Here is an 18,101-nt window from a genome sequence, read left to right as displayed (position 1 = left end):
ACAATTTGAATTGTAAATGTTTATTTACCAATATAATGACTCCCTTGCTCTAACTTGAGCCTACACTAAAGAAAACATGTCCACCCCATATCTTCCCAAATTTTTCATCATCTTGCGGGGAAAGATGCGTTTCCTGAAGAAACACTATATCATATTTCTTACGTTTAAGAAAAGAAATAACCTTCTTTTTATGGGGTGCCCCAACCCATTCACATTCCATGTGGTGAGAGATAGTACACTCATATTAACATTTGGCATTTTGATATAATAGAAAAAATAAATTGTGTGCCAAAAACAAAACTATGAAGACCACATTTCAACATTAATGCAACAATAAAACCCTGAACTTCCCCACGAACAAAACAAACAGAAAAATGTGCACATTAACCCCACGCACGACAGCGCCAACCGGTGTCAATCCCTCTAAACTCAAAGAGTCCATGTACGCCTACAAGAGCCCCCGCGACAATTTTGCCATCAGATAGCTCAATTTTGCCTCACAAATTTGTAAGCCAAAATTACATAACATCAAATATTTTGTAAAACAAATCCCAGCCAATAGGCAGAATAAACACAAAGAATGTGTAGACTCATTCACAGAACTGTCTCGAAGGTGTGTTCCTTCACAAAACAAATTCCAGCCGATATAAAGCCGTTCAGTTTCCTCGGTCAGACAAATCTTCAGTGAGCCAGCTGATGAGTGCAGCAGATGACGTAATCATTCCAATGTCTCACGAAAATACTCCACAAATCATACTCCAGCCAGCAGGAGGCATAAGCACAAGGAACTGACAGATTCATCCATAACTGTCCTGAAGTAATGTTATTTAACAAAACAAGCTCCAACTGCTAGGCGGAACCAGCACAAAAGGAAACGAAATGTGCATCCCGGTTCCTTGGATGGTCAAGAGTCAATTCACTCGGAGGCCACATAAAAGTTTATCCCATGACTTACACAGTCCGCCAACTTTATAAAAGACATCCTTTTTGTGGGCATGTAGATATTTAGCGGTCATCCGTAGTGTCTATTCTCAATCTGGCCGGGAACTTCATTTTAAAAGTGATCTTCCATCAATGCAAATGTTTCTTTAAGGAAAAGTGTTAATCCACAAAACAAACTCCAGCCGCTCGGCGGAGCCAATGCAAAAAGAAACAAAAATGGCTCCCAGCTTCCTCCGAAAGCCAGAGTATGTACAATGAGTCAATCCACTCACAAGAGAGAAACCCATTGTTTCTATAAAAGACATTGCCTGATTGGGACATGTAAATACTTTGCAGCCATCTTTGGTGTTTATTCTCAGTTTGGCAGGAAACATCAGTGCAAAAGTGATCTTCCACTGAAGTAAGAGTTTCTTGCATTCCTTAAACCGATTGCGTTTCACTCTTGTCGAGTTTGCAAAGTCCGGAAACAAGAAAATATTGTGACTTCCAAAAAAGCTTTCCTTTGCTCCTCACCTGGCGCAACACGAGATCTTTATCCGATGATCTCAAAAATTTGGCCAGGATTGATCGGAGCCTGTCTCCCTCAGCAGATCTGCGAGCCGGGACTCTGTGAGCTCGCTCGATTTCCAGTTTATGGCCTGTTATGTCGAGCAGACTCAGGAAAAGCTCATCTAGGAATTTCACCATATCTCTGCCCTTCTCGTGCTCAGGAATTCCCACAATTCGAACATTATTCCTGCGGCTTCTATTCTCAAAATCTTCAAGCTTTTCAAGAACATGTTCCAAATCAACTTTGGTCGCGGGCGGATTAGCAGCTAATTCCCTCTCCAAATAATCGATTCGTCTCTCAACATTTGTCACTCTTGTGATTAACTCTGAGAATATTTTTTCCATCGCCGTAATCGATCGACATATTACAGTGAGATCCTCCAAGTCCGCAAGTACCTTCGTCAACATCACCGACATGTTGGACAGTTGACGCTGGATTCCTTCTCCCCCCGCGCCATCCAAATCGAATCCCCAGTCCACAGGCCTGTCTGGGCTTTCATCTTGAACCTGTAAGTGTATTTTAATGTCTCCAGAGCCCGATGATTTTGACTTCTTTGCCATGTTTACCTCAAACAGCAAATGTGTAACTGGGTGTATCGAATTTCACCAGATTATATCATGAAAATAATTAAAAGAAATTATCAAAGTGCGCAGAGCTGTCTCTCACACGTCTGCCCTTCACATGCCGTCACTGCTTTTAATATAATTAATTTTTAGAAAGAATTATGATTTACACATGGAAAATAGTAACATTACAATGAACATATGTAACAAACAGTCAGTTTAAGGTAGCTACACATTATATGCTGTTAAATCTCAATATAACTTTTACTTAAAGGAATGTTCCAGGTTCATTACAAGATATGCTCAGTCGACAGCATTTGTGGCATAATGTTGATTACTACAAAAATGTATTTAGACTAGTCCCTTTTCTTTAAAAAAAAAAAAAAAAGCAAAAGTCGAGGTTACAGTGAGACACTTGCAATGGAAGTGAATGGGGCAAATTTTTGGAGGGTTTAAAGGCGGAAGTGTGAAGCTTATAATTTTATAAAAGCACTTACATTAATTCTGCTGTTAAAACTCAGATTATTTGAGCTGTAAAGTTGTTTAAATCATAATTTTTTTCAGTCATTTTAGGGTTTTAAGGTTTGTTGACATTACATCGTCATGGAAGCGAACTTGTACAATTGGCTATAACTTTACACAGAAAAGGTTTACACACACATTGTTTATGTCTTATGGCTTTACTTTTGAAATAGTATTTTAACATACAATGGAAGTGAATGGAGCCAATTTTTGAAAGTGCCTCACTGTGACCTTGATTTTTGCTTTTTTTTTTAAAGAAAAGGAGGGACAAGACAAAGTAAATGTTTGTGGTATCTATTATGCCACAAATGCTGACGATTGAGTTTAACTTGTATTGAAGCCGGAACACTCCTTTAACTGCTTAATTGACCGAACTTCACTTCCATAATGCATTAGAGTTGTGTGGATTGGGGCAGGTGAAGCGCGATCTATGGTGTGATGTCACAATTGAGTTGGATTGTATGGAGCTGCCTGAAGCCTATCTGAGTGGGCTGAGTAGGCTCCCTTTGTCAAAATTGAGGGTTGAGGGTCTGTCCGCAGAAACTACCCTCACCCAGTCACCTGCTTAACAAAGTGGAGCGGACTTCCAAAATGGCAGCAGGGATTTCCCTTAGGGGAAGTGCTTAAGGAAGTTATCAAGTGGATGTTAAGAATGCAGCCCTTTACACAGAAATGCTGTCAATTAAGCCATTGATGAGGCAGCTGTCTTCAGTTTCGGATCCTACTGGAACACTGTACTGGTTAAACTGCATGTTCTTGTGTATGGGTTCCTCCTTTTTATATGTCTATTAAATCGTTTGACAGTCTTTTATTGTTTGTGTCTGCATTCAACAGCATTATGCAAGCACAATATGCCCTGTGTTTTATGCCATTTTTTTTAAGCAGCATATTGCATTCAACATTGTGTGATTTATAAGAGGTAAGGGTTAAATGTATTTTGTCATTCCCAATAATAGGGTACAAAGCAATTTTTGTTCATTATCCTATTTTGTCTAATGCTGCTGACTTTGACTGACTTGGATATCAATCTTTTCTTACTGTGAATTAAGACAAATTTCCCTCTCGAAAGAAGAATAAACGAAACCCACATACAGTAGAGTGAAAAACACAGTTGTTTTACTTAGCTTGTTACAGTAATATTGTGCAATCAGCATATAAACATTCTATGACTAGCACGTAAATCATATCATGCAATTTATAACTACTTACATAAACATCTGGACTGATAATTGTGTATAATGAAACATCTCCTTATGGTTGTACATGCGTCTACAAACAACATACTGCAGAATGCCAGTGAGATCTAGCTAGCCAGTGTGCCCTCATCCACTTTCATTCATTTCTGGCTAGCCGTAAGTTAGCTACGGTCGGTCCCAGGCTTTTGTAAATCAGTGGTTAGATGGACCGACCAGATATCTACATCTGTTTTTCACTTTTCTTAGTGCAAAGGGCAAAATGGCATGTTAACCTTAATGTCAGTTGTTAAAACTACCCCAGCTATCACCCCTTCTAATTCAGCCAATTGAGAATCTCTGTGGTAATGAAGGGAGTCACAATTGTGTCGTCAGATTTTTGCAGCTCATTCCACTTTTATTTTAATTTTATTTTTTTGTAAACTTGTCACATCAGTTCTCTATGGCAAGAGCTAACACTTTTGCATAATTATCCTGCCCTGAACGTCAACCTCTGACTCATTTAACCATGAAAGGTGTGGAGCTGAATTTGATCAGTCTCTGAAGGTAAGTAAAGTGGATGAAGAGGCTGAATTTCACTTCACAAGAACAGCAAAGTGGGAGTAAATTTATTCAGACTGTAAGGCTTTTAAGCCCTCTTCCCTGTTATTTACACAAGTTCCAGTCTAGGAAAGTGATAGAAAAGGAGAGGGATATAACAAAGAGAAAGAGAGGAAAAGAGAGGTGAAGAGACCAAATTAATCCTTGTCATTTGTCAAGGTTTTGAGACCCAGGAGATGCTCATCCATATTGTTAATCTGAAATGGAACTGAAAACACCCTGTGATGGGATCAGTCTAAGTCTGATATATTGCTGACAGTCAGGCTATATGGACATCTATTTACTGGGGCAGAGTAATTATTTTCACTAAGTTATGAATTTTATGACTTGTGATTATTTGTGCATAATGAATCTTGAACACAGAATGTTAACTGTGTGAAATAGTTATGAAATGGATAGTTCCAACTATACAGTATATTCTGACTGGATAAGCCACACTCAAAGAAGCCATTGTAGAATGACTATAAACACACACATGTGATCACAAATTAAATATTAGTATGCCAAGTTGCTATGTTGCTTGACAAATGAAAACATTTAACTGTTGAAAATTGGTGTATTTTATTATATTGCTGATGCTACCATTGTAGAAAAGCAATAAACCACTCAAGTCACCTTACCGTGTTAAAATCACTGTAACACGCATGGCTTATTGTATTATTTATTATGTGGCATACATTTTACGTTTCATATTACACAATAACCCTAGCTTTAAAATGTATAACCCTAGATTATTAAATATTATTTGTAGTAAAGTGCTATATTTTACATTGCTAAAATTCTCTCTCAAATAAAAGCACTTTCAAGTATCTATATAAGCACACCTAAAATTCACACTGCTCTCAGAAGTGCGGTTCTGCGGGGTGCTTAGATAAATTGGACTGTGCTGTTGCTGTGGCTAATTCTCTTTGTTGCCTTGATGGGCACACTTTTTCTGCTTGATTGGCCTTCATCAGTCAGAGGATGGGCTGAAAAAAAAATGAAGGCAAGAGACAAAGAAGAGAAAAAGAGGAGACGACTTTCATTGCGAAACTTCTAGCATTTTTCTGCCACCATTTCCGTGGCTGCACTGTGGATGTCGAGTATTTTGTTGATTCAGGTCTATTTTGAAAAGTTTAGTTCCTGTTTCATGTCATGTGATCCCTTGTCATGTGATTTCATGTTTTCCCTTCATGTTCATGTGTCATGTTTTCATTGGTTTATTGTTTAATTATCTTGTTAGAGTTCTGTTTGTTCATTGGTTTATGCTCTCCCATGTCTTGTATTTAAGCCCTCATGTTCACCAAGTATTTGTCAAGTATTGAATGTATGTGGATGTGTTTTGCTGCGCTTCTAGCGAAGTCAAGCCATGTTATGTTTATGTCAAGTTCATGTTACACGTTTATGTTTTGATCACGTTGTAGTCAGGGTTTTTGGATTTTCACGTCTGTTAATAAACTGCACTTGGGTTCTTCATCTTCATGTCATTGTCTTTGTCATTGCAGCTAGCAACATCGTTACAGTGGGATTAGTTGAATAAGGCCTGTTTCTTTCATTTGTTCCTCAATTCTGTGTCTGTCTGCTTTTTATTCCATTTCATTCTTCCTGTCTGGTTTCCTGGTATACAGTCAGTTTGTAATGAGCTGGTCTAAGAATACAGGCTTATCTTTAAAGGTGGCTGTTCAAATCAAACAGTACAAAAACTGACTCTGTAGAGCGCAGTAGACATAATTTACACTATAAAATAAGCAACCAAGTGATGTAGTTCTCCTCTCAGTAGGAACTAGAATAAATTACACAAGTTTTTACAGTAAGTTCCAGAGTATTCCAAGATGCAATCATTATTCAAAGTGTAAATAAAACAACATTCACAGTGCCATATGTATTTTTTTCATTATAGAAAGATTAGAGATCTTTCTGTGATATTTGTCTCCTAGTGTACAGTAATTGTGTTTGGACTACTGTGCTGGCTGTGGATGTACAAAGGTACCCATGGACATGTTGCCCAGTATGTTTAGACTAAGCACATACTGTGTATGGAACATACAGCCACCAGTGGATTGTTAATTGTAATGTGAAAAATGCTAATCAAATGTTAAATGATGAATTTCATTACAAGGTTTTATTTAAAAATTGTGGATCCCCCTCTTTTAGCAGGTGTTCAGATGTGTGGTTGTTTGTGTAAACATTGTATTGGCACAGTTATGAGTAATTTTTAGCATACTATACACAAAGTTGGGATTTGAAAAGATTAAGTTTGTTCTTTTTCCAATTTAAATTTATTTAGACACCTGTGTCGGGATTAGATGTTGCGGTACTGGAGTTGCGATTTTGGCTGGTCCAGAAGCTGTTTTAAAGTTTTATATGGAGACATTGACATCTTTTAATCAGGGAGTGGCATAGTGAATGATCACAAAGTAGTTTGATGATCACAACATCCAGCTTTCCATAAATGACTTGAAGCATGCAGTATGTCATAATAAGCAAACAAAATATCACAGTTGAAAGAAGAACCATTGAAACATCATCGCTCGTTTCCCTGGACACAGCCCAAGGAGCCTGAAAACCAAACAGCAACATCTGTTGTCTCACTGTTCATAATTCTAAATTAAGCAAGAGATAATTATTGTTTTGAGGTTTCTGACACACACACAGCACACACACACGACAACCTAAATCAAACTGATATATATATATATATATATATATATTCTGAATTAATCATCTTCTGAATAACAATTTAAAAAAAAAATGTATTATTATTTATGGTTAACCCCTAATATATAATTAGAGGCACGATCAAGACATTACGGATGTATAATTGGCATATGAGATGTTACTATTTTTTTTTTTTTCTCTTTAAAATCTATCTACTAAAAACTGTACTCATTCAAAATAAAAGCACTCCCCTAGTGCTTATTCTAATCCCTCAATTTCCCCACTGTAAGGCATTTCATAGGGACTAAGGAGCTCTTAGTGATATGATTCTTTATTTTTGCTGTCAGTGTATAAATATTCATGGATATTTTGTAAAATCAAGACCTGATCTGAATATCTATTTTTCCTCAACTTTTAGTGATGGTGTTTTTAGATGTTCAATCTTTCCCCAATTCTACCATACTTCTGTGTCAATGTTAAGAGCGGAAGATTAAATAAAATTCACAGTAGGAGGCCATTTTTTCCCCTCCCTGTGCGAGCAGAGTGAGGCATGCCGGGTTTGATGAGTTCTGGTTTAATCTAGCCTAAAGATACAAGTTTATCAAAGTGAATTTGCCGTCTGTATTCTCAGGGCAGCCAAAGCTTGCAAGATGTTCTGATCTTTTTGATTTAAAGACTAGGGTCAGAATGTTCATGAACAACCCTCACAACAAGTGCAGCACATGTAAAGCTAAAAGAGAAAAGAAGTCCAAGATTTTAATCTTAAAAGACCATGGAAACTAGTACCATCACAATATTGTACGGTGAGGATCACACTGGATAACTTGCAAGTCCTGTATAGTTTTTAAGTTATTCCTTTCTGTCTGACCTCTAATCTGAACAGTGCAAATTGTAATTAAACATTATATGTATGATAGGCCAAAAAATGTATTCAGTGGTGTAATCCATGAGGCTTCAGTGAACTTTATGCAGTCAACAGAAAAGCAATGATTTTTCAGGATGATTCCCACCATGTCACACTCAGTCTCAGACAGGAATATGGGACACATTAATAATTTAACATTAACAGTCACATAAGAGTTGAACTGAGGTAGTGTCATCTCTTAGATCAGCATTAATGGCAAACTGAAGAGGTGTTGCGTCTAATTTTGCATGAGTGTCCCGTCCGCCTTCTCTCTTAGTCTGAAGGAACTTTCAAAAGGTAAAAACTATGGATACTTCTCACACGAGCAAGTGTATAATGAATATCAGTACCTCAATATTTGGTTGTAGTTCCAAGTGCCACAGACAATCACAGCCTTCAAATAGAACACTGCAAAATTATAATAAGTTGAAATGATGAAAATCTTTCTTGACACAAAGCCATTGAGAGTCATTGTGAACTGCAACGACTGAATATTTGCACTAATATTGTACTATTTATTTTTTTTTTTTAGTGGACTGCTTAGGGTAGGTAATTCAATGTAAAAGGAAAGAGAAAAAGATGAGACGACTTTCATTGCAAAGCTTCTATCATTTTTGTTGCCGCCATTTCCGTGGCTGCACTGTGGGATTAGTTGAATAAGGCCTGTTTCTTTCATTTGTTCCTCAGTTCTGTGTCTGTCTGCTTTTTATTCCATTTCATTCTTCCTGTCTGGTTTCCTGGTATACAGTCAGTTTGTAATGAGCTGGTCTAAGAATACAGGCTTATCTTTAAAGGTGGCTGTTCAAATCAAACAGTACAATTTAAATTCAAAAGTGACAGAAAAAAGTGCTACATAAAGGTGTGTGTGTGTGTGTGTGTGTGTGTGTGTGTATGTGTATGTATGTATGTATGTATATATATATATATATATATATATATATATATATATATATATATATATATATGTATTCAGTAGTGTAATCCATGTGGCTTCAATCAGCTTTACGCAGTCAACAGAAAAGCATTGATTTGTTTTAGGATGATTCCCACCACATCTCACTCAATCTCAGACAGAAATATGGGACACATTAATCATTTAACATCAACAGTCATATAAGAGTTGAATTGAGGTAGCGTCATCTCTTAGAACAACATTAATGGCAAACTGAAGAGGTGTTGCATCTCATTTTGCATGAGTGTCCCTTCTGCCTTCACTCTTAGTCTGAAGGAACTTTCAAAAGGTAAAAATGATGTATACTTCTAATACGAGCAAGAGTATTCTGAATATTGGTACCTCAAGATGCGGGTGTAGTGCCAAGTGTCACAGGCATCATTGCCTTTAAATAGAACTCTGCAAAATTACAATAAGTTGAAATGATGAACATCCTAAAATCTTTCTCGACACAAAGCCATTGAGAGTCATTGTGAACTGCAACGATTGAATTTATACAAGTATATTTGCACTATTATTGTACTACTTTATTTTATTTTATTTATTTATTTATTTTTTTTTTTTATGCTGTCTTCATGCAATGCCTGTAAGCATAGTACTTTTAGACTTGTTAGAGGGCTGCTTTGGGTAGGTAATTCAATGTAAAGGGCATTCAACACAGTGTGTCAGATCTCTTTTGAGGGTGGGGGCATGGGAACGTCCTCTCTCCACTAAAGGACAGAGCTAAGCCAGTCCCAAGGAGCCCCAGAGGTCCATGGTTAACAGCAGGCATGCTGCCCACTCTATTAGAGCCTTAATTAGAAGGCACAGTGCCCGCTGAATGGCCACTGGGGGAAAGCAGCGCCCCAGTGTTTTGATTACACTTGCTGTCTGGATAAAGGCTGCGTTTGATGGAGAGATGGATGAAAGACATTATTTAATGGTTGGTGTTCATGAGGAATTGACCCGGCTCCTCATGCTGATGATGTCTTGACTATTCCCCAGCTCTCTGCTTACATAATGGCTAAAGAATGTACAATGTACAATTTTATTTTCAGTCCATTACACTTTAAACAACCAACACATTTATGTTCACCTAAGGATGTATGTGTAAGGTGAGTATGGTCCTGTCATTTTGTGTTCCATGGAAGAAAGACAATAATAAGGGTATGGAACAACATGAGGGTGAGTAAATCCCTATCCCTTCAACTATCTTAACCACCAAGCCCCCCTTGGTCAACCACCTTCATCTGAAAGACCATGCTGGCTGACTAGCATTTCTTGCTGATGAACAAAATGGCTATGCTGGCACTAAGGGCCACTCTTGGGAGCCCTAAACACCTCTTGCTTTTTTGAAAAAAGGCCAATGAAAATTGGAGAGTGGAATTTGCATGCCACTCCCCCGGACATATGGGTATAAAAGGAGCTGGTATGCAACCACTCATTCAGATTTTCTCTTCAGAACTGAGCGTTTCAATTAATTGAAGCTGAATTCATCTGCGAGTTCATTCACCTCATCTGCTGTATTTTATGGCGCATTTCAGCGACTTCTCCCCCTCTGCACCCGTGGAGTGCAGAGAATGCCCCTGGGCGCTTCGGCAGAACAACAAATGAGTATATTCTTAAAAAAAAAAATTCTAAAAGAGCGGCACACACAGAACGTATTTTTAAAGATGCCTTTCCATTTGTGTGTTATTCCTGGTTGCGGTCATTATCTCTCCGCTTCTGATGGCCACAATCGCTGTCGCTGTCCACGCGGAGACATCGTTCGTGGATGGGTCTTGTCCTCATTGCGAGAACATGACCATGGCAATGTTGCGGTCGCGGCTTGCATTCGTAAGGACACAAGCCACCCCAGCGGCTCCCTGCCTCGGTCCATTTACCTACGGGTGTGGGGCCATGCTGGTTAGCACTAGGGGTGATTTGGGGACATCAGTGAGACCACCTCCGCTGGGTATCCCCCCACGGACCTCCCATTCCCCAGCACACTCGCTTTCCCCATTCGGGCACTCGGACGAGACCGCCGGCTCGTCTCAGGGCGAGTTCGACCTCTTGTTCGGAGCCCGGGAAGATGATGAGTTATCGAGCGCAGCATCGGAGAACGGGCTCATCCAGTCGGATGCAGAGGCTTCAACTGGGCTTCCTCCTTTGGGAATGGTCGCCCAGTCCCAGGCCGACGCAGAAATGACGGACATGATTTCCCGGGTGGCCGCGAGTGTTGGGCTAGAGTGGAACCTTCTACTCTTCCCTGAACCCTCGCTGCCCACGGCCACGCCCCACCCCCAGTCCTTTCTTCCCGGAAGTGCATGAGGAGCTGACAAGATCATGGGAGGCACCTTTTACTGCCCGGTCCCGGTCTTTCAGCTCCCCCGCTCTCACTACCCTCGATGGTGGAGCGGCCAGGGGGTATTCGGTGATCCCCCAGGTGGATAAGGTGCTCGCGGTGCACTTGTGTCCGCAGAGTGCCGCCACCTGGCGTGGGTGCCCGAATCTCCCGTCCAGGGTTTAAGTCGTCCCTGACGGCTAGGGCCTACGGTGCAGCTGGACAAGCTGCCTCCACCCTGCATGGCATGGCTCTCCTGCAAGTACACCTAGCCAAGGCGCTAAAAGAACTGCATGTGGGTAGTTCTTACCCGGGATTGATGCAGGAACTGAGCTCGGTGACCGACCTCGCTCTCCGGGCGATGAAGGTCACGGCACGGTCTCTCGGGCAGGCGATGTCCACCCTGGTGGTCCAGGAGCGCCAACTTTGGCTCAACTTGGTTAAAATGCGAGAGGCTGACAAGGCACAGTTCCTTGATGCCCCCATCTCCCAGGTTGACCTGTTCGGCAACACCATCGCGGAATTTGCCCAGCAGTTCTCGGTGGTGAAGAAGCAGACGGAGGCCATACAACACATCCTGCCCCGGTGCGGCTCAAGACCCCACACCCCGTCTGCTCGTCGCCAAAGGCGTCCTCCTGCAGCAACAACACCGGCTCTGCTGCAACCCACCCCTGTGGCCCGGCCCCGGCATGGAGCCCAACGCAGGAAGCAGATGCCACCCATCTCACGGCCAGCCGCTAAGAACCCTAGGAAGACTTCGAAGCGCCCCTGAGATGGGCAACCCAGGGGCGAGGAGACCTGCTTCTCTGGAGCTGGTGAGCAGACCACTCCATCCCCCGGTGGAGGGCCGGGAGGAGAATCCTTTGTTTCATTTTCTGCGCAAGAGGCTGCTGTACCCAAGAGTTCAACAAGAGTGGTTTTCTCGTTTCCTGGGTCACATGTCCGGTGCGCATGGCCATCGTCACGACCACCGTCCACTGTCCCATTTTTGCAGGTATGGCGCTCCAGCGGCAGACTCCCCGCCCCTGTGCGCCCAGCTGTGGCACAAACACGCCCACACGGGATTGGTTCCGGTGGACTACGGGGGCAAGATTCCTCCTCCCCCTCCTCGGCCAATCTTATGGTGGGCGGCAGGAGCCAGGTAAGTGTTTCGATGTCCCTGGACTCAGCTTGGCCACGGGGCTCGAGTCCCCTTGACGTGGCACCTCGAGCTCTGCCCCGCCGCGAGGCCCCACCTGCCGGTACGTCCAACGTGATCATTCCCTTGGTCCCCCTGCCCCGGAGTTTGGGCGCGTGGCTCCCGCTTTCCAACCAGTCGCGATGGGTGACCTGGACCGTCCGACTCAGCTACATGATTCAGTTCGCCAGGCGCCCGCCCAGGTTCAGCGGCATCCACTTCACCTCGGTGAAGGGCGAGAACGCTGCTACCTTGCATGCGGAGATCACTACCCTTCTGTGCAAGGGCGCGATAGAGCCTGTCCCTCCAGCCGAGATGAATAAAGGGTTCTACAGCCTTTACTTCATTGTACCGAAGAAAGGCGGTGGGTTGCGACCAATCCTGGACCTGTGAGTACTGAACTGGGCTTTGCACAGACTCCCGTTCAAGATGCTGACACACAAATGCATTCTAGCGAGCGTCCGGCATCAAGATTGGTTCGCGGAGGTAGATCTGAAGGACGCGTACTTCCACGTCTCGGTCTTACCTCGACACAGACCCTTCTTGCGGTTTGCCTTCGAAGGCCAGGTCTGCGTCTTCAAGAAGGTCGCATAGGCAACCCTTGCCCCGCTAAGGGAAGTGGGCATCCGTATCCTCAACTATCTCGATGACTGGCTAATCCTAGCTCACTCTCGAGAGTTGCTGTGCGGACACAGGGACCTCGTGCTCCAGCACCTCAGCCGACTGGGGCTTCGGGTCAACTGGGAAAAGAGCAAGCTCTCCCCAGGTCAGAGCATCTCTTTTCTCGGTTTGGAGTTGGATGATGGTGCGCCTCACAAACGAGCGCAAACAATTGGTGCTGAACTGTCTGAAGGCATTCAGATGGAGGACAGCGGTTCCACTGAAACTTTTTCAGTGGCTCCTGGGCATATGGCATCCTCAGAGGTGGCCAAACTGCTTGGGTTGATGCATATGAAACTGCTTCAGCTCTGGTTTCAGACTCAAGTCCTGAGATGGGCATGGTGCCGCGGGACACAATGCGTGATCATCACGCTGATCTGTCGCCGCCTCTTCAGTCCTTGGACCGACCTCACATTTCTACGGGCAGTGGTTCTCCTAGAGCAGGTCTCCAGGCACGCCATGGTTACAACAGACACCTCCAAGATGGGCTGGGGCACCGTATGCAACGGGCACACAGCCGCCGGCTCCTGGACTGGCCCACGCCTGTGTTGGCACATCAGCTGCCTAGAGTTGTTGGCAGTACTGCTCGCCTTGCGGAGGTTTTGGCCGTTGATCCAGGGCATGCACGTGTTGGTCCGGACAGACAACACAGCGATGGTAGCGTACATCAATGCCTCAAGTCGCTACGAGCCACTCACATCCCGGGTGACCTCAACACCACAGCGGACACACTGTCACGTCAGGTTACCCACAGGGGAGAGTGGAGACTCCACCCTCAGTTGGTCCAGCTGATTTGGAGTCAATTCAGTCGAGCACAGGTAGACCTGTTTGCTTCCCGGGAATCCTCCCACTGCCCGCTTTGGTACGCCCTGACCGAGGCACCCCTCAGTATAGATGTGCTGGCACACAGCTGGCCCCCTGGACTACGCAAATACACGTTTCCCCCAGTGAGCCTACTTGCACAGACCCTGTGCAAGGTCAGGGAGGACGAGGAGCAGATTGTCCTAGTAGCACCCTACTGGCCCACCCAGACGTGGTTCTCAGTTCTCATGCTCCTCGTGACAGCCCCCCCAACTGGCGAATTCCCCTGAGGAAGGACCTTCTTTCTCAGGGACAGGGCACCATCTGGCACCCGTGACCAGACCTGTGGAATCCCATGTCTGGCCCTTGGACGGGATGTGGGAGACCTAAGTGGCCTACCACCCGTGGTGGTAGACACGATTACTCAGGCTAGAGCTCCCTCTATGAGGCGCCTGTATGCCTTGAAGTGGCGTCTGTTCGCTAAGTGGTGTTCTTCCCGACGCGAAGACCCCCAGAGATGCGCAGTCGGATCGGTGCTTTCCTTCCTGCAGGAGAGGCTGGAGGGGCGGCTGTCGCCCTACACCTTGAAGGTGTATGTAGCCGCTATTTTGGCTCATCACGATGCAGTAGATGGTAAGTACTTGGGGAAGCACGACTTGACTGTCAGGTTCCTGAGAGGCGCTAGGAGGTTGAATCCCTCCAGACTGCGCCTCATCCCCTCGTGGGACCTCTCTGTAGTCCTTTGGGGTCTACAGGGAGCTCCCTTTGAGCCCTTGGAGTCAGCTGAACTTAAGGCACTCTCTTTTAAGTCTGCCTTCCTGACTGCGCTCACTTCCATCAAGAGGGTAGGGGACCTGCAGGCGTTCTTTGTCAGCAAATCGTGCCTGGAGTTTGGTCCGGGTTACTCTCACATGATCCTGAGACCCCACACATGATCTCACATGATCCTGAGGGATCAGGTGGTGAACCTGCAAGCGCTGCCCCAGGAGTAGGCAGACCCAGCCTTGGCATTGCTGTGTCCGGTGTGAGCTTTATGCATCTATTTGGATCGAACGCAGAGCTTTAGAAGCTCCAAGCAGCTCTTTGTCTGCTTTGGTGGACAGCGGAAAGGAAGCACTGTGATATCTTCCGCAAAATCGTTTCCCTGTCGGTAAACTGCGTCTTCCTTGGGCAGAGGCCCCTCTGCCCCCGGTCGCCATGCTTTGTAGAAACTCCTCCCCCCTCGGGTAGGACCTACCATGGGACCTCTCCACATGACATACTTCTGACAAGACTTGGTAAGACCATGTGACGTATTCCCTCCCCCTTTTTGGGCGGAGTGTGGTCTCCACTGTGTCTTCCCCTTGGGAGGGACACCCCCCGATGCAGACACTTATGGCTCCCAGTCGGTTAACAAATTCCACTCTTTTTGGGGAGAAAAGAGAGGAAAAGAGGCCTCGGCTGGGCTAGCCTGTCCCTATCGTTGGGCAGTCGACTTGTTCCTGAAGGAACATTTGACGCTCATAAGAGCGTTGGGGGAGGTTACATGATGGCCTGGTGCACTGGCTACGAGGCACACAGCGGTCTGCCCGTCACACACCGCCAGTTCACATAACACAGTTCAGATAGTTGTGGCATTCTGTATAGGGAGCCATAGTGTAACTACATCGACACAACGTCGAGTGAGTGACAGATAGGGAGCGTCATGGTTACTTTCATAACCTCCGTTCCCTGATGGAGGGAATGAGATGTTGTGTCCTTCATGCCACAACACTGAACTACCCGCTGAAATGGCCGGGACCTGGTCTTGGCTCCTCAGCACAAAACCTGAATGAGTGGTTGCATACCAGCTCCTTTTATACCCGTATGTCCGGGGGAGTGGCATGCAAATTCCACTCGTCAATTCTCATTGGCCTTTTTAAAAAAAAAAAGTGTTTGGGGCTCCCAATAGTGACCCCCTAGTGTCACTACATCGACACAACATCTCGTTCCCTCCATCAGGAAATAGAGGTTTATGAAAGTAACCATGATGTTTCCTATTGGTAAAATGTCATGAACATGAAAATGTCAATAAACGTATTTTATTTGCTTTTAAAATTGGTTTAAGGTTCAACAGTGATCCAAAGAAGAAAGAAGGGAACAAAGACAACATACAGTTGCAATCAAAATTATTCAACCCCCCTGACCAGCAATACATTCTGGTGATGTGAATTAAAACACATCAACTAAAACCTCAGTAAACAGTCAAAGTACGTTTTTAATACACATTTGAGTGATTTTGAGAACAGAGTTAAGTTTACCCAAATTTTAAAATAAAAAATAACTAATTCTCTCCACAAATTTCATGTCAAAAATATTCAGCCCCCAAAGTCAATCATTTGTGGAGCATCCTTTATCCTTAATAACAGCAAATAAATATGTCAGTGTTCTCAGGCTTCGGACACCTGTCTATTAGAATTTTTACACATTTCTCATGAGCAAAAGCTTCCAGCTCATTGACATTCTTTGGCTTCTGTGCTGCCACTGCTTCCTTGAAATCCCTTGACTGAGGGGGACTCTGGGGTCTGAGGGCGTTTTGGGCCTTGGAGAAGTTTTGACTTGTCTTGACATTTGTGCTTTTTTCAGTTGCTTAAAAACATATTAATGGCTAAAGTCTGATAACACTGTATTCAGCACAAACTGGGCTACAATAATATGTGAACAACATGTATGTACATGTTTGTATTTTTGAGAAAATAACGTTTATGCGTGGTTTTTGAAAAAACAAAAATTTTATGTCACTGAAATTAGGCCATATAACACATACTAAACATTTGTTCACAAGACTTTTGAGAACTGGATCTTGTAGATCTACAAAAAATGATGTGAAAACCATCCTGATCCCTCATTCATACAAAAAATATAGTCATTTAACTTTTGTAAGACACTTTTAGTGTTAGAAAGGCCATATGTGAGGAGGCGTGGATGATCATGAATATTGATGTGATTCACACCTGAGGACCCCTCCCCTGAGAATGAATGAATGAGGAGACATAATGATTGAATGTATTATTTGTAGCTCATTCACAAAATCAAGTTTAAGTTAAAAGTAATCTGACTATAGTCTGACTATACATTTTCTTTACATAAAGACTTAACTTTAGACCTACACTACCGTTTAAAAGTTTTAGATCTGTAAGATTTTTTAATGTTTTTAAAAGAAGTCTCTTCTGCTCACCAAGGCTGCATTTTGATCCAAAATACATCAAAAACAGTGATATTGTGAAATATTTTTACAATTTAAAATAACTTTTCTATTTGAATATATTGTAAAATGCAATTTATTCCTATGATCAAAGCTGAATTTTCAGCATCATTTCTGCAGTCTTCAGTGTCACGTGATCCTTCAGAAATCATTTTAATATGCTGATTTTCTAATATGGGCATATTTACAGCACATTTTACACATTTACACCCGAACAGATATTTGCAAGCACAAGCTTCGTTGATGATAATGAGGCAATATAAACACTAGTGAAAATATAATCTAAACATTCATATTATTTTTATATCATATTACATATCATATTTATATCATACAGCATACAATTTAAATACCTGCTTTAGCCAAAACAACATTTAAATGTAACTAAAACTTGCCTATTAGGGCATATTTCAAATTTCAATACTCTTAATACTGGCTGGCAAGTCTGGAAATAGTCCAGCTAGTAAAATATGTCAATGTTTATATAAAATAGCATGTCAACTAATATGTAATTATAACTAAATGACTTACTCATCCGAAAGTGTATCCTCGGCTGGATCAAGTCGCTTTTCAAACGTTAATCGGAGTCCCGCTCTTCTTCTGAAGAAAATGTGAACTCTTCGTCACTATCCAGGACCATCTGAAGAGCTTCCTCACCTGTGTAGCATGCCATCTTCCAAACGCACAGAAAAGTGAGTGAACTTGATGTTTTTTAAGACATTGTTGGGGGCGTTTACCATTTGCATTGATCGCCTCAGCACATTACCGTATGAATAGTGCACTCTGCTGGTGGGTGTGATCACATTAGGGATAATTAGCTGAGCCAGGAGAAACTGTACATCACTTTGTTTCGTACAGATTATATTGCAGGAGAATATTTGTTTTAAATTTGAATTGTTTTATTTAAAAGTAGACATTTTAACCTTTCTTAAGACATGTTTCATGTTTGTCTGATAAGTGTTCACGGAGTTTCAGTTCATTTTTGTGACGTGTTTCAGAAAGATGCTCACGGAGAGAGAGACAGCTGAAAGTGCACCCTGTTTATTTTCTTTATTTTACAAAAGCACAAGGTTTT

Source organism: Myxocyprinus asiaticus, chromosome 30, assembly GCF_019703515.2.
Source record: "Myxocyprinus asiaticus isolate MX2 ecotype Aquarium Trade chromosome 30, UBuf_Myxa_2, whole genome shotgun sequence".
NCBI classification, from domain to species: Eukaryota; Metazoa; Chordata; class Actinopteri; order Cypriniformes; family Catostomidae; genus Myxocyprinus; species Myxocyprinus asiaticus.
This window is presented reverse-complemented; position numbering follows the sequence as displayed.